Source organism: Podarcis melisellensis (genome assembly GCF_964234715.1).
Source record: "Podarcis melisellensis genome assembly, chromosome: 18".
NCBI lineage: Eukaryota > Metazoa > Chordata > Lepidosauria > Squamata > Lacertidae > Podarcis > Podarcis melisellensis.
Genome location: NC_138536.1, coordinates 10,008,686 through 10,035,589, shown reverse-complemented (window position 1 = coordinate 10,035,589; position 26,904 = coordinate 10,008,686). Strand labels below are relative to the sequence as shown.

Here is a 26,904-nt window from a genome sequence, read left to right as displayed (position 1 = left end):
TGATCCTGTCCTCTGGGGTGTTAGCCACGCTTCCCAGTTTGGTGTCATCTGCTAATTTGATCAGGGTGCCCTTGGAGCAAGTTTCTTTTCTCCTGCTCTGGAGGGTAGGACTCGAACCCATGGCTTCAAGTTACAAGAAATGAGATTCCGACTAAACATCAGGAAGAACCTTCCAACAGTAAGAAACATTTGACAGTGGAAGGGTCAACCTTGGGAGGTTGTGGACTCTCCTTCCTGGGAGGTTTTTAAGCAGAGGTTGGGTCGGATGTTTGAGCTGAGATTCCTGCATTGCAGGGGGTTGGACTAGATGACCCTTCAGGCCCCTTCCAACTTTACAGTTCGATGATGTAACACTCTGCTACTGCTTCTGGGTTTCCTTTCGGGGCATCTGTGACAACAGGATCCTGCGCTGGATGAGTCCCCTATGGCCTGATCCTGCGGCCAAGCTCTGACAGTCTTGTAGGGAGCTTCCAGCTGCAGAGGCAGTCTACCAGGACTCCTGCATTGTTGTTGTTTGTTGCGCTTCAGTCCTGTGAGACAGGACTCTGGATCTAGCTGGGCTACTGGGCTGATCCAGCCAAGCTTTCATTATAAGCTCTTACTAAAAACAACCAATCAAACACAAAGACAGCTGGTCAACAACAACAAAAGCATTCACGAGCAGCAGCAGTTTCAAAAGTTGTTTTTTGTTTGTTTCAGTCATGTGTTTGATTTCCAGCAGAATGCAAATAAAGAGGGAGCTGGACTCTTGAAGCAGTGAGTTCCACAGGCTGGGTGCCACCTCAGAGAAAGCCCTCTCTTGCTCATTGCCACCAACCATACAGTTGACCAGAACTCAGGCCAACAGCTAAGACCAACTTGGGTTGGGTTGAGCTGTCCCTGAAGGTCTCCACAAAACACGTACCCTTGACTCCTCTGGGGGTTTGCCCCAATATCCAAAACCCATCCTTTGACATTCAGCAAGGTACGGTTTTGGTATCGGGGCAGTTGGCATGAGACAGCATTGGGGAGCGGGCGCAGCGTGACAGAAGGCAGGTTCCTGGGTTCTGCCTTTCCCTGAAAATATATCAGCAAATAGGCAGCAAACTGCCGCTGCAGAGAGAAAAAGTTCAGATCCCTTATGGAGATGACAAAGTCCACCTCACTAGGCCAACATCCAGGTTTTCTGCCTGCACTCGACCCATTTCCCCCAGGAAGCCAACAAGACCTTCGTATCTCGTCCCCCTTGCCATTGCGTAGGTGTTCTCAGACAGACTCCCATGACAGCGGCAGAAAAACTCCAGAGTTCTTTAAACCTATGCACTGCATGTGTGAGGAAGTCTTTTCCCTTCGCTCCCCTTTGCTGAGTGATCCCTGAGTGGCTTCCAGTGTTTTTGGAGAAACAGGAAAAGAAGAAGAAGAAAAAAAACAACCACTCTCTCCAACCACTGCTTCGTTTAATACACCTCGGTCAAGTTCCTCCTAACTTGCCTTTTTCCTTTCTTTCTGCAAACAACAAATCCCTCATCTCCTCGCAGGGAGTTTGTTTCCAACGCCTCTGAGCATTTTTGCCTGCCCTTTCCTGAACTGACTCTGTGGCTCTGCAATATCAGATCAGGACTGCAGAACATGGCATTATGAGCGCACTGAGACCACAGATTTATATAAATGCTTTGCAATATTGGCTGTTCGGTTGTTCGGCCTCTTTCCTAGCAAACCGTAACGTGGAACTGGCTTCTCCCGCACTCCCTATCCTTAAACTGGGAAATCCGCCCCCCATCCCATTTTTATGATTTGCTAAACACCCATAAAAAGTATTAATAATGTTACATCAGGTTGAAAGCAGCATAAGGTTGAACATTAGCACTAAAGGTACCGTTCCAAAAGCATTGCAAAAAAAGAAAAAATCAAACCCATTTCCCCAGAAACCTGTTAGGTTTATTTATCTACATTATTGTGTAATAGGTTTACTTAATCATTGTTCCTATAGACCAGATCCCACCCCCCCACCAAACCCATTAGCATACAGATATACTCTGCACACACCCTCCCAATTGTTACTTATCTGAGATAGCTCAGTTGGTAAAGCATGAGACTTAATACCAGGGTCTTAATCTCAGGGTTGTGGATCTGAGCCCCACGTTGGGCAAAGGGGTTGGACTAGATGAGGTCGCTTCCAGCTCTGAGTCTAGCCAGGCCTTTGGCTAACCAAGTAAGTTAAACAACAGATCAAGAAAGCCAGAGACAGACCCAAAAGAGGACTATATGGAACTTGCCGAACTGACTGGGAGACTCCGAGACCAGAGAGAAGAGATGGTGGAAGAAGATTGGAAGAAGATTAAAGAATATTTGAAAAAAATATGTTGGATATATGGGTATAGGCTGTAGGGTTAGAAGTAGAAGATAGTGTATTTTAAAATAGTATTATTTGTAAGTGATAAAATGTGAAGATTTTTATGGTAAAGGGACCCCAGACCATGGTAAAAGTAAGTGTGATTTAAAAAAATGGTTTAAAATTATGATATATAAAACTGCTAAAGATGAGGTAAAATGAAAATCAGATGGGGGGACTTGGGGAAGCTCACCTAACAATGTTTAGAAAAAATAAGGATAAGACAAGAATTTGTTTGTATTGTTTGTTTTTCTGTTTGTATTGTTTATTTGTGTTACAAAATGAATAAAAAATTTTGAAAGGAAAAAAAGACAGACCCAAAATAGAAAATAACAGAACACCCCTAGTAATCACATACAGCTCCCAAGTTAAAGCAGTTCAATGCATCATCAGAGATCTACAACCTTTCCTAGACAACAACAGTTCTCTTTCTTAAGCTCTGCGAGGAAGACCTTTCATTGCCTACAAACAGCCACCCAATCTTAAACAACAACTCATCCACAATAATACAGCAAGCAGACTTAACATAGACACTGGTACTGTAGCACCCTGCTTGTGGTTAACGCTTAGCTGGAATGAAATATTCAACGCAGCAATAGAGAAATTAAAATAATAATTTATTTGTCAGACAAATAAATGAGAGGCACAGTGGTATATGGTTACCAAGCTCTGGCCTGGGCTCCTGCCATTATGGCCAGTACTTATATTCCCTCAGCCCAGCCTCCTTGCTCCTCCTTTGGCTGCCTCTGTCCAATCAGCCTGGTTGAAATTCCCATTGGCTGTTTGCTAGAACCAATCACAAAAGATACACCCATTTCCTTTTGCCTTTTATGGGAGACAAAAGCTATATATTCTTCTATCTATAAATGACAAATAAGTAATCATTTATCTTACATTTATCTCAACAAGGAACCTTAATTACCAGCTCACCTCTTGCCCTCCTTGCCCTATTGCCCTCCAAAACAGATTGTTAATGGTTTTAAATTTTTATCTTTAACAGATGTCAAGGATCTTAAGTTCACATTCTCATGCATCATCAATGAAAGATCTCCTTTTGGAGGTCTTTAAACAAAAAGCCTGACAACTATATATCAGGAGTGCTCGATGGCGTCTCCTGTCTGGCAGGGGGCTGGGCTCATTTGCCCCTCTGGTCTCCTATAACCATGATTCTATGAAATAAGAATTTAACATTTCTTTCTTTCTAGATCCTTTGCATAATTACATTTAAGCTAATATATTTAATACATACATAAATAACCTTTTAAAAGGAAAAGAAATCTTAAAAGGATATCAGTTTAAGAAAGAAACAACTTTAGAAAAATATTTCTCAAAATACTCCCCCCCTTTCTGCCAGCCAGATGCTTTTCTATTGCTCTTGATCTTTTTAACCTTAGGAAGAAGATATGGCTCAAGTTTACTATTTGCCTAAGCTTAATCTGTAGGGTCAGTGTAACCTTGCTCTTAGCCTATACTTCCCTTTTTACGACTTTGAGAATTGTTTTCTGCTATAAATCAAGGGGCCCCTTGTCCAGGAGAATAAACATCTTGCCAAGGTTCTTAGGCAGCTGGTTTGCCTGGCATGAAACATTTGAAAATCTTTAAGCTCATTTTAAAATACAGATCCTGATTAATATATAAGCTTTGATAAAAATGCAGGCTGTGATTAGATGCCTCAGTACCAGAGCCTGCAATAAACCCAGATGCCAACTTTGCTGCCACATACACTCAGACAAGACCATCACTGGACCCAACAACATCAAACATACCATCTCAGGACTATTTAATTGCTCATCTTCCAACATTGCGTAGGCCATCAAATGCCAACAGTGCCCTTCAGCCCTCTATATTGGACAAACAGGCCAAACCCCACACCAAAGGATAAATGAACATAAATCTGACATCAGGAATCACAAGACAGAGAAGCTTCAATCTCCCAGGATCTCAAAGCAGCTGTCTTATTACAAAAGAATTTCAGAAATAGACTTGAAAGAGAAGTTGCTGAATTACAACTTATTGCTAAACTGAAAACTATGGAGAGGCCTGGTCTGAATAGAGATACTGGATTCTTGTCTCATTACATATGCTAAAGCTATTTTTGGTCATCTGCATACTATCCCTTGCTTTTGCCTGTAGGACTAATTGCAGTCGTTAACAGTCGTCAACAGGTTTACCATACCCATTGAGTTAATCACCCATCTCCTACAACCCTTCTGAGAAAATCCCCACCCCACCCTCCCACTATATATAAGGGTCTGGTGACTTCTGTTTCAGTGTATCCGAAGAAGTCTGCATGCACACGAAAGCTTATACCCAGAACAAACTTAGTTGGTCTCTAAGGTGCTACTGAACATTTTTTAAAAAATTTTCAAGTACTGTAATCTTTGTAGCAGTTATAAGGCTGGCTGCTATTTCTCGATCATTTTATGGGATAACACCCTTCAGAAAAACAGTAGGAAATACCGTAGTTTAGGGTTCCACAAGGGTATGTGATATCCTAGCACATCAGAAATAGTAGCCTAGAGAAATTTCCAAAATATTTGTACCTGCGAGCAGTTCCAGTGATTCTCAGCACCCTGAAAGAACAACACATCCCAGGATTCTTTGGGGGGAAGCCAACGCTAGGATACTTATTCAGATGCAGAGTGCAGATGGGGCCTCAGTTTTCCCCCTTGAAGAGCAGGAGTATGGGCACAAACCTATAATGGGTTGACTCCTCCCGTCAGTGGTCCTGGCACCATCTAAGAATGCCTTGGCTAGTAGCTCAACTGGTTAGAGCGCGGTGCCGATAATGCCAAGGCTGCAGGTTTGATCCAGCTGCATATTCCTCCATTCCAGCTCTATAATTCTATGGTTCTTGCCCTGAAAGGACACAAGCCAACCTGGAGCAAAATTATATGATTCTAGGATTCTGCATCCACAAACAGAGAGAGCCAGGTGGTCATCTGTGCCCCCGCCCCACCTTGCTCTCTCGTTTCCTCTCTGCTGTGATGCTTAATTACTTTTCCTTAATTTATTGTTACGGCGGCACAGGCTTGAATATTTCATGGGGTCGCTTCCCTGCTCTCCCGGCTGCTGCACCGCTGGATAAATTACTCTTATTAGCCTGATTAATCTGCTGGTCCCTAGGGAACGAAAAGGGTTAAGGCTGCCAAAGGAACTCGGGTTCCTTTCCATTCCACTCGGTTCGTAGGAACAAAGGAGAGCCAGCTGGTTCAGGCCAATGGTCTGTCTAGTCCAGCATCCTATTCTCTCAGTGGCCAACCAGATGCCCATTAATGGAAACCCACGAGCAGGATTCGAACACAAGAGCAGCTCTCCCCTCCTGTGGTTTCCAGCAACTGGGATTCACTGACTGTGATGGCAGAACAGAGCCACCTGGGCTGGTAGCCGTCGATAGCCCTCTCCTCCGCCACAAATTAGTCCAATCCCCTTCCAACGCCATCAAGATCAGTGGTCGTCGCTGCCTCCTGTGGCAGTGAGTTCCACAGTTTACCTGGGTGGCAGACCTACATCTGGGAGGACTCCTTTGCAACAAGCAACAAGGTCTGGGTAACCACTGTTGTCTTCTTAATGGGGTTGTTCAATGACAGACTGCCACTTTATAATAATACAGTGGTACCTCGGGTTACATACGCTTCAGGTTACAGCCTCCGCTAACCCAGAAATAGTACCTCGGGTTAAGAACTTTGCTTCAGGATGAGAACAGAAATCGTACTCCGGCGGTGCGGCGGCAGGAGGAGGCCCCATTAGCTAAAGTGGTGCTTCAGGTTAAGAACAGTTTCAGCTTAAGAATGGACCTCCGGAATGAATTAAGTACTTAACCCGAGGTACCACTGTAGTAATAATAATAATAATAATAATAATAATAAATCTACATCATTTCAGATTTTGATTTACATTGCTGCACTGGGTTATCTCACATGTCAAAGTCACTGGTGTTAATGAAAAAATTCTTATGCCTTATATTTTTTAAGTTATGCGGAGGGTGGATGAAAATCAGGGGGAACCAGGGATGCACTTTTTAAAGCAAATTTTTTAAGCAATGTGGATTAAGGTATATCAGGAGCCCTGAAGCTTAAGTTCCATTCTTTTCATAGCAGATCCGCCCCTGGTTTTACCTGTCCTGAATCTTCCAACATTCAGCTTTACTGCTTGCCCACGAATTCTGGTCCTAAGAGAGATGGAGTGGGGGGAAACACTGCTTTCTCCTTGCCATGGAAGTTGGAAGATGACCCAGCCGGCTTTCTCATGTTCTTAAGGCCTCCTAACAATTCTCAGCACCCTCAGCAAACTATAACTCCCAGGATTCTGGTGGGGTAGGGGAGCCATGCCTGCTTCAAGCAACACCATAGCACTTGAAATGGAAGTTCTGGATGCGGTCAAAGTTTCAGCCTCATAGAATTGCAGGTGTTGCTCAATTTGCTGGGCAAAAAATTCCTGTGTGGCGGGGGTTGGACTAGCTGATCCTTGGGTGTATCTCCCAAACTCTATGATTCTATGGCTTTATATACCAAGAGCATGGGAAAGGGGTCAGCGAGGCCTTTCTGGTGGGGCTGCTTTGGCCCATTGCCCACACACACTCCGGAAACTAGGTCACCCCAACCTCGGCCGGTTCCCTCTCTGCTCTGTTGTTGTTGTTGAGTCGTTTAGTCATGTCCGACTCTTCGTGACCCGCTGGACCAGAGCACGCCAGGCACTCCTGTCTTCCACTGCCTCCCGCAGTTTGGTCAAACTCATGCTGGTAGCTTCCAGAACAATGCCCCACCATCTCGTCCTCCATCGCCCCCTTCTCCTTGCGCCCTCCATCTTTCCCAGCATCAGGGTCTTTTCCAGGGAGTCTTCTCTTCTCCTGAGGTGGCCAAAATATTGGAGTCTCAGCTTCAGGATCTGTCCTTCCAGTGAGCACTCAGGGTTGATTTCCTTCAGTATGGAGAAGTTTGATCTTCTTGCAGTCCATGGGACTCTCAAGAGTCTCCTCCAGCACCACAATTCAAAAGCATCCATTCTTCGGTGATCAGCCTTCATTATGGTCCAGCTCTCACTTCCATACATCACTACTGGGAAAACCATAGCCCTCTCTGCTCTGTGGCTAGGTAAATACTTCATTCATCAGCAGTTAAGGAGTCATTCCCCCTAATAGGTTATATTGACACCAACACAAAAGGAGGTACCTTAAATCTTTTGCTCTCTCTGGGAACGCCAATAAATGTATCTGTCTCTCCGGGGGAATTTACGCCCGTACCCTGGGCAATGGAGGATGATAAAGGGGAGAAGGTACAGGTGTGATGGAGACTCGGAGCCTGACTTTCATTGGAGGAAAACAGGGGCCTCCTTGCGACACCCAACACCGTTGCTTGAGAATCCTGGGCCAACATTCAGATTTGCTGGATGCCCAGTAGTTCTAGCGTTAGGGGACACCCGGGATGTGGGTGGCACCGTGGTCTAAAGCACTGAGCCTCTTGGGCTTGCTGATCAGAGGGTCAGGTGGTTCGAATCCCCGTGACGGGGTGAGCTCCCGTTGCTCTGTCCCACCTCCTGCCAACCTAGCAGTTCGAAAGCACACCAGTGCAAGTAGATCAATAGGTACCACTGCAAAGAGAAGGCAAATGGTGTTTCTGTGCATTCTGGAACTCGTCACGGTGTCCCGTTGTGCCAGAAGCACTTTAGTCCTGCTGGCCACATGACCCGGAAAGCTGCCTGTGGACAGACGCCGGCTCCCTCGGCCTGAAAGCAAGATGAGCGCTGCACCCCATAGTCACCTTTGACCTTCCAGGGGGTCCTTTACCTTTACCTAGTGTTAGGGGGGAGAGAGGAGAGGTCTGTGTCCTCTCTGTGTGTCCACAGACACACAGCTGCACAACCTTTGTGGCAGTCAAAACTAGTGCACACCCTCCAACATTTCCCCAATGAAAATACGTCTTATTCAATATAATGGAGGGTTGTGGGTGGCGCTGTGGGTTAAACCACAGAACTTGGACTTGCCGATCAGAAGGTCGGCGATTCGAATCCCCACGACGGAGTGAGCTCCCGTTGCTCGGTCCCTGCTCCTGCCCACCTAGCAGTTTGAAAGCATGTCAAAAGTGCAAGTAGATAAATAGGTACCGCTCCGGCGGGAAGGTAAATGGCATTTCCGTGTGCTGCGCTGGTTCACCAGAAGCGGCTTAGTCATGCTGGCCACATGACCCAGAAGCTGTACTCCGGCTCCCTCAGCCAATAAAGCGAGATGAGCGACGCAACCCCAGAGTCGGTCATGACTGGACCTAATGGTCAGGGGTCCCTTTACCTTTATTCAATATAATAATGATAATAGTAACAACAACAACAACAGTTTTATTGATACCCTGCCCATCTGACTGGGTTTGCCCAGCCACTCTGGGTGGCTTCCAACGTACATAATAATAATAAATTTTATTTATATCCCGCCCTCCCCAGCCGAAGCCGGGCTCAGGGTGGCTAACAACACCAAAGTAGTGCAACATTATAAAACATTATAAAAATTAATCAAAATCAAAATTGATGGCAACCATAAAGTTTTGTAAAGATTGCCAAAGAAGGGAGTCAGGCTGCGCCCTGACCAAAGGCCTGGCGGAACAGCTCTGTCTTGCAGGCCCTACGGAAAGATGTCAAGTCCTGCAGGTCCCTTGTCTCTTGTGACAGAGCGTTCCACCAGGTTGGAGCCGCAGCCTCTAGTTGAGGCCAGCCTAACCTCTCTGTGGCCTGGGACCTTCAAGATGTTTTTATTTGAAGACCGTAAGTTCCTCTGTGAGGCATACCAGGAGAGGCGGTCCCGTAGGTATGAGGGTCCTAGGCCGTATAGGGCTTTGAAGGTTAAAACCAGCACCTTAAACCTGATCCTGTACTCCACCGGGAGCCAGTGCAGCTGGTATAGCACCGGATGAATGTAGTCTCGCAGCGAGGACCCCGTAAGGAGTCTCGCTGCGGCATTCTGCACCCGCTGGACTTTTGGGGTCAGTCTCAAGGGCAGCCCCATGTAGAGTGAGTTACAATAATCCAGTCTAGAGGTGACCATCGCGTGGATCACAGTGGCTAGGTCAGGGCGAGAGAGGTAAGGAGCCAACTGCTTAGCTTGGTGGAGATGAAAAAATGCCGCCTTTGTAATAGCTGCAATCTGCGCCTCCATGGAGAGGGAGGTATCGAAGATTACACCCAAACTCTTAACGGACGGTGCTGGCACTAATTGCACCCCCGCAAGAGATGGGAGTTGCCCCCTCAGTCCCATATCATCCCGTCCCAGCCAGAGGACCTCTGTCTTCGAAGGATTTAACTTCAACCGGCTCCCACGTAACCATCCAGCCACAGCTTCCAAGCATCTGATCAGTGTGTCTGGGGCCGAGTCAGGATGGCCATCCATCAACAGATAGAGTTGGGTGTCATCAGCATACTGATGGCAGCCCAGCCCAAAACTCCGGACAAGCTGGGCGAGGGGGCGCATAAAGATGTTAAAAAGCATCGGGGAGAGAATTGCACCCTGAGGCACTCCACACAGCAAGGATTGGCATAAAAACACAATCAAACATGAAACAGGGCTGTCTTCAGATATCTTCTAAAGGTTGTCTAGTTACGTATCTCCTTGGCTCAGAGTCGGATAACTCCAGACCCTCCCACATTTCTCCGAGGAAAACAGGGACATCCTAAGGAAAAGCAGGACGTTGCAGGATCAGATCAGAAACTGGGACAGCTTCTGAGAATCCGGGACTGTTCCTGGAAAATAGGGACACTTGCAGAGTTTGCCAGGGATTGCCAGGTCAGGAGCATCCCAGACGCTCAGATTACAGGACCCAAACAGGAGCATTTAAAATTCTGAATTTTAAAACGCTTGCAACCCTCCCTAAGACCTGCTCTCGAAGGGCATGTAAAAGATTTCACAACGGGGGGGGGGGGGGGAGAGAGAGAGGATAAAATGCTAAAATACATTTTTAAAAATGCAATTTGGAAATGCATATAATATTGGGCAGAAAATAAGGGTGGGTAGTGAAGCAGTGGGGCAGGGAGTCAGCTTTTAAATTTGTATTAAATTTGAATTAATTTGATGTCAGTGTGGTAAATTTTTTGAAAAGCAATAAAAAATATAATTGGCCCAAACAACAACAACAACCAAGAAGAACAAGAAAACAAAACAGTTTAATAATAATTGGACTTCCCCCGACTGATGCTACCTGTCCCCAGGAGGAAATACTTATTTTTCAAGACACAGACACATCACAATCTGCCTTGCGCTGCAACACTTTGGGACAGCCTTCCCTCCTTCCCAGGGTATGCATAGAAAGGTCAAATGTTCTTTAAATAGGAACTCAGAACAGGATGAGCTTTGCCAGAGTGTGGCTGACTAAGAAGGAATTAATTCCACATGGGGTCCTCGATCCTCGCCTCCGGGAATGGCCAGGCCAGACAGAGAAAAGACACCACGCAAGACAGAGTCTGCCTGGCCTGGCCTTGTGCTGAAAGGAGGTGGTAGAGTCCTGAACCAGGAGGGAGGACTCTACCACTTTTTTTTTTAATGTTTAATTTCTCATCTTGAGGCGCTGCACTGTTTTGTCCTTACAACAGCCCTGTGATGTCAGTGGGCTTAAGGTCACACCTTGAGGGCAGAGTGGGGGGATTCGAACCCTGGTCTCTCCCAGGTACTAGATCGACACACTAACCACTACACCACAACTGAGAGAAGTCCAGAATAAGCGGCAGAAGCTGAAACAGGAGAGGAGGGAAGCCAAGAGGCAGAGTTGAGTCCACCTGGTGAAGAGTCATGGGTGTTTCCTCCGTCTGCTGTGACAAACTCCCTTCCCATCTTGTCCGCCAGAACCAGGAGAGGCATGAAAAGGGCGGAGGAGAGGTTGGCTGCAGGTAGGCCTAGTCTCTGATTGATTGGGAAAGAGCTGGGAGAGGTGGAGACAGGCAGTTGTCATGGATTGGCTGGATGCAAAAGAGCAGTGGGAGGCAGCAGCTGGGAAACCCCCAAGGGAACCTCCAGGGGAAGAAGGCTCTGAGCCAGGGGGCTGGTGGTGGGACGACAATGAGCGGGCAGAGGGAGAAGACTGGGAGGCGGGAGTGTCAGAAGCTGAAGAGGCAACAGGGTTTAGAGAGCAGGGAGAGTCTGTAGTAGAGAGCAGTCCAGATTCAGAGGTGGGGAGCAAGAGACAGAGATGAGGTAGGCTGCTGAAGGAACCAGGGGTCTCTCCCCCCGCTGCTGTGACCAGCTCCCCTCCCTGCTGGTCTCCCAGAACCAGAAGAGGTGTGAGGAGCAAAGGCAGATGTGAGGCAAAGTCTCAGATTGCTTGGGAAGGAGGAAAATTAAGGAGCTATGGGGAAGCAGGGACCTCCAGTCCTCATTGGGGCAAGATCTACCACAGGGGTAGGCAACCTAAGGCCCGGGGGCCGGATCTGGCCCAATTGCCTTCTCAATCTGGCCCTCGGACGGTCCAGGAATCAGTGTGTTTTTACATGAGTAGAATGTAAATTCTGTTAGGATATTTCCGTTCCACCTTAAAAGGGAGCAGGCTTTGTGAGTCACAGCCTGCGTATTTCCTGTTCACAGGATGTTTATGTTTTCTGTTGCTTTCGTTTTACTCTCTCTGCGCCAGAACACGCTAGCAGGCAGTCATGTTTTTCTTTGTTCTGACCAATGCTGAATAAACTTTCTAAATAATGCTCTCCTGAGTGCAACTTTCGCTGTGCATTATCTGCTGATAGAGCGTGCATCAGTTCTGGAATGTGGAAGGCTATTTTCTGGAACTCGTGTCGCTAATTGCTGATACTGTATCTACGGGAGATCGATGGACGTCCGGAGACGACGTGGAGTCATGATGGACTTTATCTCCCTGGCAGTATCCCAACAACAGGTTATGGGCCCAGCACGCTTCCGCTGGGCCACTCTGCTTTATTTAAAATGCATCTCTGGGTTATTTGAGGTGCATAGGAATGTGTTCATTCCCCCTCCCCATTCAAAATATACTCTGTGGACTATATGGAACTTGACGAACTGACCAGGAGACTCCGAGACCAGAGAGAAGAGACGGTGGAAGAAACTGGAAGAAGTTTAAGGAATATTTGAAAAAATATGTTAATATTTAAACCTTGGAATAGCTTTGGAAGTGGATATAGGCTGTAGAGTTAGAAGTAGAAGATGGTGTATTTTAAAATAGTATTATTTGTAAGTGATAAAATGTGAAGTTATTTTAAGTGTGATTAAAAAAAAAGATGGTTAGAAATTATGATATATGTAAACTGCTAAAGATGAAGAAAAATGAAAATCAGATAGGTGGGACTTGGGGAAGCCCATTTAACAATGTTTAGAAAAATAAGAATATGACAAGAATTTGTTTGTATTGTTTGTCTTTTCTGTTCGTGTTTATTTATTTGTGTTATAAAATGAATAAAAATTTTCATAAAAAAACATATAACACCGAGACCATATAACACCGGTCTTGAAATACCTACATTGGTTCCCAGTATGTTTCCGAGCACAATTCAAAGTGTTGGTGCTGACCTTTAAAGCCCTAAATGGCCTCGGTCCTGTATATCTGAAGGAGCGTCTCCACCCCCATCATTCTGCCCGGACACTCAGGTCCAGCGCTGAGGGCCTTCTGGTGGTTCCCTCATTGCGAGAAGCCAAGTTACAGGGAACCAGGCAGAGGGCCTTCTCGGTGGTGGCGCCCTCCCTGTGGAACGCCCTCCCACTAGATGTCAAAGAGAAGAACAACTACCAGACTTTTAGAAGACATCTGAAGGCCGCCCTGCTCAGGGAAGCTTTTAATGTTTGATGTATTACAGTATTTTAATATTTTTTGGGAAGCCGCCCAGAGTGGCTGGGGAAGCCCAGCCAGATGGGCGGGGTATAAATTATTATTATTATTATTATTATTATTATTATTATTATTATTATTATTATTATCTGAGGGACGGTGGACCAGCCCACAGCTGAAAAAGGTTGCTGACCCCTGATCTACCAGGAAGAATTGCTGTGCTCACTAGGCCTGGCCTCCAGAGCTGTTTATTTCTTGGAATAAAGACAGTTAACTGACGCTGTGTGAGTTACTGCGGATGTGCTCTGACACCGAACCTGATTGTTTCGTGGGGCAGCATACCTTGAAATAGGCAGGGGCAGGGGGGGCAGGAATGGGACAGGTGACAGGCTGGTCATTTTTCAGCCTTCCTGTTGGAGCAGCTGATTGGCTGCATCCCAAAACAGGACGCTGGGCTCAAGGCCTGTGGGAGCTGATCCCAGAGGGCTGTGCCAATGCCCTGGTAAAAATAGTTCGCCGAGGTACCACCATCCAAAGTCACCTGTTTGACAGCCTCAAGCTTCTCTCCTGTTGAGCCTGCCAGACGTATGACTCCAGGCTGCGTTTATAGAATCATAGAGATGGATGGGACCCTGCGGGGTCATCTAGTCCAGCCCCCTCAAATGCAGGAATCCAGGCCAAAGAATCCCTGACAGATGGCCTTTTAAAAAAAACAGAGGTTGGAAGGGACCCCAAGGGTCACCCATTAACTCCCACCAACACTAGCATTGCATGTCTTTATAATGACCCTGGGACCGTTGGGGTTAAGTTCACCGCATGTATTGTGTTAAAGGAAAATATAATGAAAATGATGTATATATGGTCTTTGACCCCTGTTAAACTAGCTAAGATTTATCATAACTGTGATAACTTATGTTGGAAATGTAAAGAAAAAGAAGGAACTTTTTATCACATGTGGTGGACCTGCCCCAAGGTGAAAGACTTCTGGGAAAAGATTTATAATGAATTGAAAAAAATGTTGAAATACACATTTTTAAAGAAACCAGAAGCCTTTCTTCTTGGAATAATTGGTCGGGAATTGCCCAAGAAAGATGCTAAATTATTTTTGTATGCCACAACTGCTGCTCAGATTTTACTAGCTAAAAAGTGGAAAACGCAAGAATTACCAACTGTGGAAGAACGGCAGATGAAGAAGATGGATTTTTCGGTGCTAGCTGACCTAACCGGAAGAGTCCGCAACCAGAAGGAGGAGGAGTATCAGGAAGAATGGACTAAATTTAATGATTATTTAGTTAAATTTGTTAAGTTAAATTAACTGGAAACAGCTTGCAGGTATTAGATTGGCTTAGGATTTTATATAAGTTAAGTGTTGAATTAATATGTTTAATTTCAAATTGAAAAGATATAAGGATGTTAAACAATTAAGTTAAGTTTATAAGAAGTTTATAAGAAGTTTATAAGAAGTTTATAAGAAGTTTATAAGAAGTTTATAAGTTTATAAGTTAAGATTTGGAAAACCATTAAAAGGATATACTTTGAAATTCAACCAAGGGGAAGCGAGGAAGTCGCTTAACAATGTTAATAAGTACGGTATAACTTTAATAAGGTTATGATTTATTTTTGTTTGTTTGTTTATATGTTTGTTTATAATTTTGTGAAAATTAATTTTAAAAAATTGGAAATATATATATATATATATATATATATATAATGAACCCAGAACTGTTGGGAGTTGTAGCGCAAAACCTCTAGCTGGCGCCCAGTTTGGAAGCCTCCTTTGGGATGGATTTTTATTCCATGGCTTCATAAATGCATTCTTTTATACCACAAAGAAAGGTGGTGTCTCTGTTTTTTAAGATGCAGCCTAGGTTTATCATTGCTTTTCTCCCAAGGAGCAGGCGTCTTTTAATTTCGTGACTGCTGTCACCATCTGCAGTGATCATGGAGCCCAAGAAAGTAAAATCTCTCCCTGCCTCCATTTCTTCCCCTTCTATTTGCCAGGAGGTGATGGGACCAGTGGCCATGATCTTCGTTTTTTTGATGCTGAGCTTCAGACCATATTTTGCGCTCTCCTCTTTCACCCTCATTAAAAGGTTCTTTAATTCCTCCTCACTTTCTGCCATCAAGGTTGTGTCATCTGCATATCTGAGGCTGTTGATATTTCTTCCGGTAGTCTTAATTCCGGCTAGGGATTCATCCAGCCCAGCCTTTCGCATGATGAATTCTGCATATAAGTTAAATAAGCAGACCAGTTCTGGCATACTTATGCTGAAGTTTGACAAAGCACTTGTGACTGACCAAAGCCTTGGGTTGTGAATGTCCTTTAAAAACAAAACACGACTACAAAGTACAATTAATGTTTTCGCAAGGAAATTTATTTTGCCCAACTCATATTTTAAATGAATATGCTCTCAAGCCCCAATTTCTCTTTCTTATAACTAACTCTGCTGTTATTTGGGAGTCTGGCCTTCCTGTTCATTTTAACCAGATTTAAATGCTGCCTGATTGCGACTACAGCTTAAAGCAGTTTGCAAGAAACGCTCAAAATTAGTAACAAAAAACCTGTAATTAAAACAATTAGAATCAGCTAAGGATAGCAAGACAGGTTGAGCTTGGGAGTTTGTGTTACGAGTTATCACGGATCATGGCCAGCTACATTTTACGCAGAGTAAGCCCACTGAAATTAATGGATCTAAGCGAGGCAAGAATGTTTTTTTAAAAAAAAAAACCCCAACAGGTTAAGAGCAGACAGAGACTGAAAGAAAACGAAACTGCATGCAAGTTGGAAAGAAGGATGAAAGATTTAAATTACTATAACCTCACTTGCTGTTATTGGACATAATTTTGTTTTGTCTATTTGTAGGAGTTCGTAAAGGGACAGCCGAAGGACAAGGAATTTGCTTAAAAAAAACCCCAGAACTGTCAATTGGAGATAAATCTGTAAAGAAACAGCATATAAAGGGGAATAAATTGGACTACATCTGAGAAAGTGAGAAACCAGCTTGGAACGAATTGCACTACATTAATTTTAATTTGGTTTTGACGTGTTATAAATTTGAAAACGAATAAAAAAAATTATTGGCGGTGGGAGGAAAGGTTCCCGAGTTTGATGCTTTCCTCCTCCCTCCCTGTCCATTTTCCTTGCGTGTTGCATCAGTTTTAGATTTAGAAGGGCCTGCCTTGTTCCAACTGATTGCATGTGGGCCGTTCTGGGAGTCTTTCTTGATGAAAGAAGCAGAGGGTAAAAATGCTCCAAACAAATCGTAATAGTATGTGTCGGTTTAGCACAGCCCCGTCTGGCACCACCAGATAAACCCACAAAGGTCACCTTTCTTGGGGAGGGGGGGCAGGCGGAGATTGCTGCCCGACCCCCCCCCCCATGCCAGGAGTGGGTCCCGGCTGGGAGTTCCCGTCCCCGTCAGCTTTCCAGAGCCTCTGCCAAATCCTGCGTGGCTCTGATCTAAACCATCTGCCAGCCATTCATTTCCAAAACAAAGGAGCGTGCTATTAATAAACCCCTCTGAGGAACGTATTGTTGGGCACCAACCCTAGGAAAACACACCCAGCCGGCGTTAAGTTTTTCTTTGCAAATGCATATCTTATTATTATTATTATTATTATTTATTTAAAAAAACCCTGTATGCTCTCAATATAGCAGGGCAGCAAGTAGAGGTGAACCTCGAAAAATTAGAATATCGTGGAAAAGTTCCTTGATTTCCATAATTCGACTTGAAAGGTGAAACTAATATATGAGATCGACTCGTGACATGCAAAGCGAGATATGTCAAGCCTTGATTTGTTATCATTGCGATGATCATGGCGTCCAGCTGATGAAAACCCCAAATTAACCATCTCAGAAAATTAGAACATTCAAGGAAATCAGCAAAACAAGGATTGCAAATCGAGCAAGATTGGACCTCTGAGAAGTAGAAGCATGTCTTGCTTTGCATGTCATGAGTCGATCTCATATATTAGTTTCACCTTTGAAGTTGAATTGCTGAACTTTCCCAAGATATTTTAATTTTTCGAGTTTCACCTGTAGCCAGGTTTGAATCTCCTTCAAGCATTCACTGGGTTTTGGGATTTTTTTGGGGGGGGGTTCTCAAGCTGGCCATGGAACAGAAGCTCTGAGGCATGTACAAAGTGCTTTCTGTCTCTTATGACCATCGGCTGCTGCTCCATACTGAGTGACAACTGTTTTGACTATCAGGATAGTCTACACTTGTAGTCTCTGGGTTGCATAAATCACAGAAGTCTAGAGCTGTAAGGGACCCATCATCTGGTTCAACTCCCTGCAATGCAGTCCCCCCCCCCATGTGGCGCTTGAACCCATGTCCCTGAGATTACAAGTCGCATGCTCTTCCGAGTTAACATCCCCAAAGGCCCTTGAATCCTTTCAAGCCAACCTCCCAGGAACTTCCACCTTATAACTGAGTCAGACTAATGGGTCTATCGAGCCCAATAGTGCCTACTCAGACTAGCAGAAGCTCCTCAGGGTTTCAGGCAAGGGGTATTTGCAGTTTTACCTGGAGGGCATTGAACCTGAGGCCTTCTGCATGCAAGAGGTTGCCCTGCCACTGGGCTGCAGCTCTTCCCTTAGAAAGCAACATTCTAGTCCTCATTGTTAAACAGGAAGCTGCCTCAGGGTGTGTCAGACGGCTGGTCTGCCCAGTGGGCACTGTTTACATCGACTGTGGTTGGAAGCCTAGCTGGATAGCTCAGTCCGTGGATCGTGAGGTTCTTAAACTCAAGGTTGTGGGTTTGAAACCCACATTGGGTTAAAACATAGCTACATGGCAGGGGGTTGGACTAGATGACCTCATGGTCAATTCCAACTCTACGATTCTCTGCAGGTTTTTAGGCAAGGGAGTCCTTTCTAGTCCCAGCCTGGAGATGATGCCCAACCGATGTGCAAAGCAGCTGCTCTGTCACTGAGCTATTGACCTCCCCCTAAAAAACTAGAGTAAGTTTCTAGTCCTCCTCGTTCCAAATACCATATTTTTTGCTCTATAAGACTCGCTTTTCCCCTCCTAAAAAGTAAGGGGAAATGTGTGTGCGTCTTATGGAGCGAATGCAGGCTGCGCAGCTATCCCAGAAGCCAGAACAGCAAGAGGGATTGCTGCTTTCACTGCGCAGTGATCCCTCTTGCTGTTCTGGCTTCTGAGATTCAGAATATATTTTTTCCTTGTTTTCCTCCTCCAAAAACTAGGTGCGTCTTGTGGTCTGGTGCGTCTTATAGAGCGAAAAATGCGGTATATATGGAAATGCAGGAAATGGGCCTATGCCACAGCCAGACTTCCTGGCCCAGCTAGCTGAGGAGCGTCCGCACTTTCAGACTCAGATGCCACTCCCAGCACAAACTGGAGGCACTGGGAACCAAACCCTCGGCTTTCTGCATGCAAAGTGAGCATGCTGAGCTGCAGCCCAGAAGCTTCCCTGTGAATTTGGACCTCGGCAACCTCACGTTTCGCTGCTACAAGACCCCAGCTGTGTCCTGAGCGAAGAGACCACGAAAGCAGGTGGCAGCGAGCGCCCCAGGGCCTTACCCTCCGAATCTGCTGTCTGCAAGAGGCGTGTTGCCACCCACAAGCCTTGAATTCCTACTCCCCCCACAGAAGAATCCGGCTCCTCAACTCAGGACTATCACGTTTCTCTCGACTTGCTCAAATGCTGCATGCATTTGGGTATAGGGTTCCCGTGCCCTTTGCTGAGGCTGGACGACAAAGACGTTTCTCCAGAATAAATAAATGTGACCCGATGAGCATGTGTTTGTGTGAAATGGAAGGGGGGCAGGGAGGTGGTGGAGGAAAGCCACGAGGCAAAATTCCTTCTTGCCAGACCTGCAAGCGCTGGCACGCTTCGGAAATGCGGTGGTGGGAGTCTGGGTCCCCGCAGCGAGTAGAGGGCTGGCAGGTGACGTTTCCTCTCTTCTTAGATGCAGAGGGAGAGAGGGATTTGTTCTTGACTTCCCAATCATGATTTGATTAAGCAAGATAAGATAAAACTTTGTTCGCATTAGCCAATGGCCATAGCAGCAGTAAAACATTACAGTATATGCAGAAAAGGAAATTTGGTATAAGAGCACAATTTAAAGTCCTGAATCGGCCGTCAGTTAGTGGCCCTTATTCTGATTGCTCCTGCTATGAACTTAGCAACCTGTGCTGTTATTTGCTCATTTTGATCTGATAGAAGAAAGGACATTGCGGCAGTGGCTAAGCGCCCTGGGATGGTGAGTACGATCGTTCCTCAGGTCTTTGTAGAGAGTGCAAGACAGGAGGACGTGTCCAGCTGTTTTGGTGCTGCCATCTCCACAGGGGCAAAGATGTTTCTCAGCGGGATCTTTTGGAATCGACCCTCTAGAGAGGGAGAACGTGTGCCAAAATGCCATCTTTTGGCAGGGTGGCCCAGGAATGTCAAAGGCGCACACCTCTCCAGCCCAACACCGGCCTCCTATTTTTAGGAAAGAGGTGCAGTGATGTCACCAGGATCGGGGCCAGTGGGGGGGGGACAAGCCTCCCAGAGAACACTGATTTGCCCCGTGTAGGACCTCTGGCTTTCAAGGACACAGAACTGCAGATGTCAAGAAGGTTGCTAAAATTATCGGACTTAGCTGAGAGGGCAAGGCTGGCATGTTTAATCAGAGCACTAATAGCAATCATTTTATTATTTGTACCCCGCCCATCTGCCTGGTTTGCCTCAGCCACTCTGGGCCGCTTCCAACATATATAAAAACATCATAACATATCACACCTTTTAAAGCTCCGCTATGCCTTAAATCACTGTCAAATGTTTACTAAAGATTGGGAACTCCTTATAGACTTCTTGCGTGGAAAGGAAAAGGAACTTACAGTGCCTGGGCTTGTGGATTGAAGAAAATATTGGTTTGTAGAAAGTGGAATTGTTGGAGTGGATGGTTTGGATGGTTCGTATAGTTAAAGCTATGGTTTTTCTGGTAGTGATGTATGGAAGTGAGAGCTGGACCAGAAAGAAGGCTGATCGCCGAAGAATTGATGCTTTTGAATTCTGGTGCTGGAGGAGACTCTTGAGAGTCCCATCAAACCTATCGACTCTTAAGGAAATCAGCCCTGAGTGCTCCCTGGAAGGACAGATCCTGAAGCTGAGGCTCCAATACTTTGGCCACCTCATGAGAAGAGAAGACTCCCTGGAAAAGACCCTGATGTTGGGAAAGATGGAGGGTACAAGGAGAAGGGGACAACAGAGGACGAGATGGTGGGACAATGTTCTCGAAGGTGCCAGCATGAGTCTGACCAAACTGCGGGAGGCAGTGGAAGACAGGAGGGCCTGGTGTGCTGGTCCAGGGGGTCACGAAGAGTCGGACACGACTAAACAACTAAACAACAACAACAACATGGTTTGAATACTTTTCTATACATAGCAGACAGACAAAGAATCAGAAGTTCATTATCTTTTTATTTTCTCTCTCCTCTTCTTTCCCCCTCCCCTTTTCCTCCTTTGGTTTGAACCGTGTTTTAAGCTGGATTTCTTTAAAAATGGATATTTATTGCAAACCTTTGTGTGTCTTCTTTCAAACTTTAGTAAAATTGATTGGTGGGGAAATGTAGATGGACTCCCAAGTCTAACTTCCATAGAATCATGGATTTGTAGAGTTGGAAGGGACCTTGAGGGTCATTTAGACCAACCACCTGCAATGCAGGAATCTTTCACCCAACATGGGATTCGAACCAATGACCTTCAGAATAGGAAAGGTGGAAAGAAGAAACAGCTCCAGCAAAAGAGGATTGGCAATTAAAGTTGATGGAATATGCAGGAATAGCGAAACTCACCAGAAGAATAAGAAATCAAGAAGAGAGACCTTTTTTATGACTGAGTGGAGAAAATATATTGACTATTTGAAGATACAACTGTAAACAACTTAAAAAGTTAGCAGGGTTGACATAAACTGGTGCAGCTAGAGATGAATAAAAAGAATAATAATGAGATATTAGTATTTGGTTATAAATTTGATATGCAGTGGAGGAAAGATATAAAATATGTAATGGCAGAAAGGAGGGGAGGGAAGCTGAAAGAAATGTTGATGGTTTTCGTATACATTTGCTTTTCTTTGTTAAAATGTACATCAAATGAGAGAATGAGAAAGACAATTTTTAAAAAAGAGAGAATAAGAATCTCATGCTCTACCAACTGAGCTCTCCATTGTTTCCAAGAGCGTTGAGATGACCCTGGGTAGAAACTAATTGCTGGAGTATATAGCATCTCCCTGATTTTCACCCCCTACTCAATTTTCACCCCTACTCATACCCCGTGCTTGAACCCTCAGCCCTGAGATTAAGGGTCTTGAGTTCTACCGACTGAGCTATGGGTATTATGCCCTTTGCCTGAAGCCCTAGAAATCCACAGCTACCTGTCAGGGTAAACAACAGTGAGCTAGATAGACCCACAATCTGACTTGGGATAGGGAAACGCTCCTGTTTAAACAAGCCCTGTTTGGTAATAATGAGGACTGGAACTTTATCTTCAGAGAGACATCACCTTGCCAACCAAGGTCCATATAGTTAAAGCTATGGTTTTCCCAGTAGTGATGTATAGAAGTGAGAGCTGGACCATAAAGAAGGCTGATCACCAAAGAATGGATGCTTTTGAATTACAGTCATACTTCGGGTTGAATGTGCTTTGGGATGAGCGCATTCGAGTTGTGCTCCGTGGCAACCCAGAAGTGACAGAGCCCTTTACTTCTGGGTTTCGCCGCTTGCGCATGCGCAGACGCTCAAAATGACGTCACGTGCATGCACAGAAGTGGCAAAAAGTGACGTGTGTATGTGCAGATGTGCCATCACTAGTTACGTTTGCTTCTAGATGCAAACGGGACCCCGGAACGGATCCTGTTCGCATCTAGAGGTACCACTGTATGGTGCTGGAGGAGACTCTTGAGAGTCCCATGGACTGCAAGAAGATCAAACCTCTCCATTCTGAAGGAAATCAGCCCTGAGTGCTCACTGGAAGGACAGATCCTGAAGCTGAGGCTCCAAGACTTTGGCCACCTCATGAGAAGAGAAGACTCCCTGGAAAAGACCCTGATGCTGGGAAAGATGGAGGGCGCAAGGAGAAGGGGACAACAGAGGACGAGATGGTCGGACAGTGTTCTCGAAGCTACCAGCATGAGTTTGCCCAAACTGCGGGAGGAAGTGGAAGACAGGAGTGCCTGGCGTGCTCTGGCCCATGGGGCCACGAAGAGGCGGACATGACTAAATGACTAAACAACAACAACAACTCAACAACAGAGCTGCTGCAATCTACGAACTGCCCTACGGATGACGGGCAGCATACAAATTTAACAATCAATAATGATTCTGATGCATAGCTGTCAACTTTTCCCTTTTCTTGCGAGGAATCCTATTTGGAATAAGGGAATTTCCCTTTAAAAAAAGGAAAACGTTGACAGCTATGTTATGTTGGTGCATGCAGAACATCCCAGCTTCCATCTCCATGTAGGACTGGCTGGGTGGGTTTGTCCATGTATCAAAAAATCGTCTGATTCAGCATAAAGCTATTCCTATTTTCCTATGTTTCACGGGGACTACAGAGAAACTTAACCATCCCTGATGCATTCAGATACCAGTCCATCCCTTTAAATGGTGTGTCACCAGAATACTTTAGCATTGCCAATGTATATATATTGTCAAAATAGATGGTCTTATATATGATCTTGGCAGCTCACATAGTAATTGCAATTCAGTGGAAGACAGCCCCAAATCTTACACTGAGGGCTTAGGAATTTGCACTACTCTGAATTTTGCAACACCATTCTCCAGCCAGGTAATGTGTTCAGAAAAGATGCTTTTGTCTACACAGAGAAATTCACACTGGTGAATTTTCACAGGGACTTTTAAAATAATAATAGTGAGTTCCGAAGCGATGTGAAAATGAGGAGGACCAAGACTGGGGGAAAATGAGAAACTGAGAGAGAAACTGATATCAACATTCTCTTTAAAAACAATCATTTTGGAATGACCCCCCCCTTTAATCCTATCAGTTTAGGGGGCTGTAAAACTCACACTGAGGTCTGACAGCTTTTGGGAGAGAGTGATAAAATGCTTTTGATGGTTCTGAAGACGTCATGGAAGACGCTTTCCATTTGCCTTTGCAGGGTGTGTATGTGACGTGGAAATAATAATAATTTATAATGATTTTATTGTTTGCCCAAATGTGACCACCCAAACTCCTGCCGCTAAGGGTGGCTGGTGCAACGTCTATCTTGCACAACCCACTCTCATGTTTTGGGGAAGTGTTTAGATAGAAATTTATAAGAAGCAAGAGCCACTCACTCGACCTTGGGCTCTCTGCAGAGAGCTCTTTCTGCCTGTGTGAGTCAGGGTGGGGCCACCCGGGAGGCCCAAGAATGGTTGCCTGCGGCGCCATGGGGCAGCCTTGCACCCCCAGGGTGCCAATGACATCAGTACACAGCCATGCCTCTCCGCAGAGCAGTTTTCCAACTTAAATATCTGTTGTTGCTTTCTTTTTTTAAAAAAAATAGGTGCTGTATTGACTGAACAAGCGAGGGCTTGGATAACCTTACACACGGTGCCGTGAAAAAGAGACAGAGAACTCCTCAGATGTATCGGGGGCAAGTAATTATTAGACGAAGAAAATCAAGATTTGGTGCAGTGGTGATTGGATACCCCAACAGAGCTAAAACGGACCAACTTCTGCATCTAAGCTCCAAACCCTTTAACCTTACAGAGTGAGAAGGAAGATCTTGCAATAGTTAAGGCGTTTCTAATGTATGTGAACTGATCCTGGTAAGGCAAAACGTGTCCAAGGACAGACTCATGCTATCCAAACCAGGCTCCAAAGGGCCACTGCAGAGTTGGAAGGGACCCTGAGGGTCATTTAGTCCAACCCGCTACAGTGCAGGAATTTGCAGCTGTCCCATGCAGGGATCGAACCGGCAACCTTGGCGTTGGGAGCACCACACTCTAACCAACCGAACTCTGACCAGGGCAGAGCCAAAGCAGATCGACAGCTGCGTAAAATTCAGCTGGGGAGGTGGGGGAGAGGCAGGCAGATCGCAGGCAGCAGGGCCAGCCCCCCACAACTGCCTTTAAAGGGGCGCGTGTGACCTGGCAGACGTTCCTGAGCCAAAAGAGGCCTGGGGCGTGGTCCATTGACCAGTGGCGCAGGTGTCTAGCCCCTCCAATTCTAACTCCTCCAGCAACTTTTCCTCCTTCACACCGCAACCTGACCTCTCTCTCACCACACTACTTCACAAACCCCCAAAGCAGCTTCTCCCCTTCATATCAGCAATTTGGCGCAGAAACAGAGATGGCCTGGAGATTCTGAGGTGCCTGCATTTAATGAACATACGGGTCTTGGATAGGCAAGGAGATGGGAGTGCGGGCTGGGCTTTGGGGCAGAGGTGACAATATTTCCCCAGGTATTTGCCCAAACCTTCCAGGGAACCACCTGCCTGAGTGGCAGGACACCTGCTCTGCATGCAGAAGGCCATAGGTTTGCTCTCCTCTCCAGGCAGGAAAGAGCTTTCCCCCCTGAAACCCTGGAGAGCTGCTGCCGGTCAGTGCCAGCCACATGGAGCTAGGCCAATGCGTCTGACTTGGGCCAAGCCTGTGTCTTACATTCCTTGGGACCTTCCAGTTCCAAGGCCACTGAGCCATGGGCCCTTCCTCCAAAACAAATATGGCAGGAACACAGGAAGCTGGAAAAATATCAGGTCTGTCTCGGTTATTGTCGTCACTGGCTGGCCAGGTTTCAGATGCGGGTTTTCTCCAGCGCTGCCACTGGGGACTGAACCTGAGGCCTTCTTCAAGCAAAGCAGGGGCTCTACCCACTGAGCCACAGCCCCATTTCCTCCTTTAACTTACCGTTATATTCAGATCGATGAGAACTAGACCCTCTGATTTGTGATTTGGATACACACACCACACCATATCTCCTGTGGCAGAGAACACACATTGCATGCACAAGCCCTGGGGATCTTCAAACAGCAACCCACCCCCTCCTTAAATCAGCCTTGTATTCAAATCCATGAGGACTAGCGCCTTTCTCCCCCCCCCCCTGTGCTTGGGAAATGAACTGCAACTCAGTGGCAGAGCACACACGATGCACACAGAAGGCTCATAGAATCACAGAATGATGGAGTTGGAAAGGGAAGCCCAAGGGTCCTCTAGTCCAGCCCCCTCCAATGCAGGAATCTCGACTGAAGCCTCAGTGACAGATGGTCAGCCAACCTCAGCTTAGAAACCTCCAAGGAAGGAGAACACGCAACATCCTGAGGGAGGGAGACCTTTACGCTCCAGGGTTCAAGAAGATGAGTAACTATATAACCCCAGATGTCAAGGAGACGAGAAGATATCTGAAGTCAGCGCTATATAAGAAAGCTTCTTAAGGTTTAATGTTTATCATTAGTAGTAGTAGAAGAAGTAGTAGTAGTAGTATTCAGCCCTGGCGATCTCCAAAAAGGGCGAGGTGTCCATCCCCTCCTTAAACCGCCTTATCTTGGAACCCCATGAGGACTACAACCTTAGGAAACGGACCCTCGAGCCCCGACACTTTTGCGCGCAGGAGACCCAGTCCTGGACATCTTCAAGCAAAGACGCAAACGCACCACCTGAAACACGCCGCCTGAGCTGGAGGAAGCCGCGGCAGACCTCCCTGGGTTGCTAAGCCAGAACTATTGGACTTTTCGGAGACGTCCAGGCGGCCACACCGAGGCTTCCCCATCCCTGCAGGGAGGGCGCAACTGCCACCGGGGGGAAGAGAGATAGAGGCGCGCACTTACCCGGAGGAGGAGAAGGAAAGGCGAGCTGCTCCATCTCTCTTCGTCCTTTTTGGAAGGAGAGGCTAAGGCGCACCTGCCTCTTCGCCTGGTTCCTGGATAACTGCACCTCTCTCCTCCTCCCTCTGGGTCCAAAAAGAGCCCTTCTATAAATACACAGACAATATAGCTCCTGGGAGGGTGGATTGGGGTGGGGGGTGTCCGCCTGACACCGCCCTGGCTGGCGCTCCCTTCGCGCTCCCTTCGCCAGCGAAGGACAAAAGCTGCCAGCCCGCCTCTCTCTCTTAATTGGAGCAGCGCAGCTCCCTGGCAGAGGGGGATCCCTAGATGATGGAAGAGGAAGGGAATCCGCTCCTGGAAGACGGGGAGAGGCGCGGGGCGGGGGGAGAGAACCGGGCGGAGCTGCTGGTGCGGCTGTTCCCCCCCCCTTCCAACACACGCCAGTCACCTTCCCAAACAGAGGCACCCAAAACTGGGTGGTTGTTATGTTTTAATTTCGGGGAAGGACACTGGGCGCCTTCGCTCGCCAACCTAACCCCCCCAAAGCGATAGCAACTCTTTGCAACATGTTTGGGGTCTCTTTGTTTGCTGTCTGCCCCCCAATAAAATATTTGAGGGGGGCAGACCCAGTGCCGCCCTGTGCAACGCCCTCCCGTCGGATGTCAAAGAGATGAGTAACCTTCAGAAGACATCTGAAAGCAGCCCTGTTTAGGGAATCCTTGTTAATGTGTATTGTTTTATTATGTTTTACGTTGGAAGCCGCCCAGAGTGGCTGGGGCAACAGATGGGGGGGGGTTACAAATAATAAAATTACTGCTACTATCAAATAGGCAGAGTATTGGTTTATTAAAATTGTTGGTTGGTAAAATAAAAAATGTATTAGGAGATGCTTTGCGAGCCCCCACCCCGTCCCGAGATTTCTATTTCCCTCCCTCTGTTGAACCCAGTCTTCTATCTCTTAAACCTTAACAAAGCTGCTGTAATCTTTACTCCCTTTATGT

The 26,904-nt window shown here is 46.2% G+C and overlaps 1 protein-coding gene across 1 annotated transcript in view; it reads right to left on the bottom strand.

Moving 5' to 3' along the window:
* Positions 1 to 26,036, bottom strand: part of KCNN1 (potassium calcium-activated channel subfamily N member 1) — an 80,820-nt gene extending 54,784 nt beyond the window's left edge. The window contains exon 1 of the mRNA XM_081895652.1: positions 25,907 to 26,036. The gene's annotated coding sequence lies outside the window, so the exon portion shown is untranslated. The remainder of the gene's footprint in view (positions 1 to 25,906) is intronic.
* Positions 26,037 to 26,904: the final 868 nt, after the last annotated feature.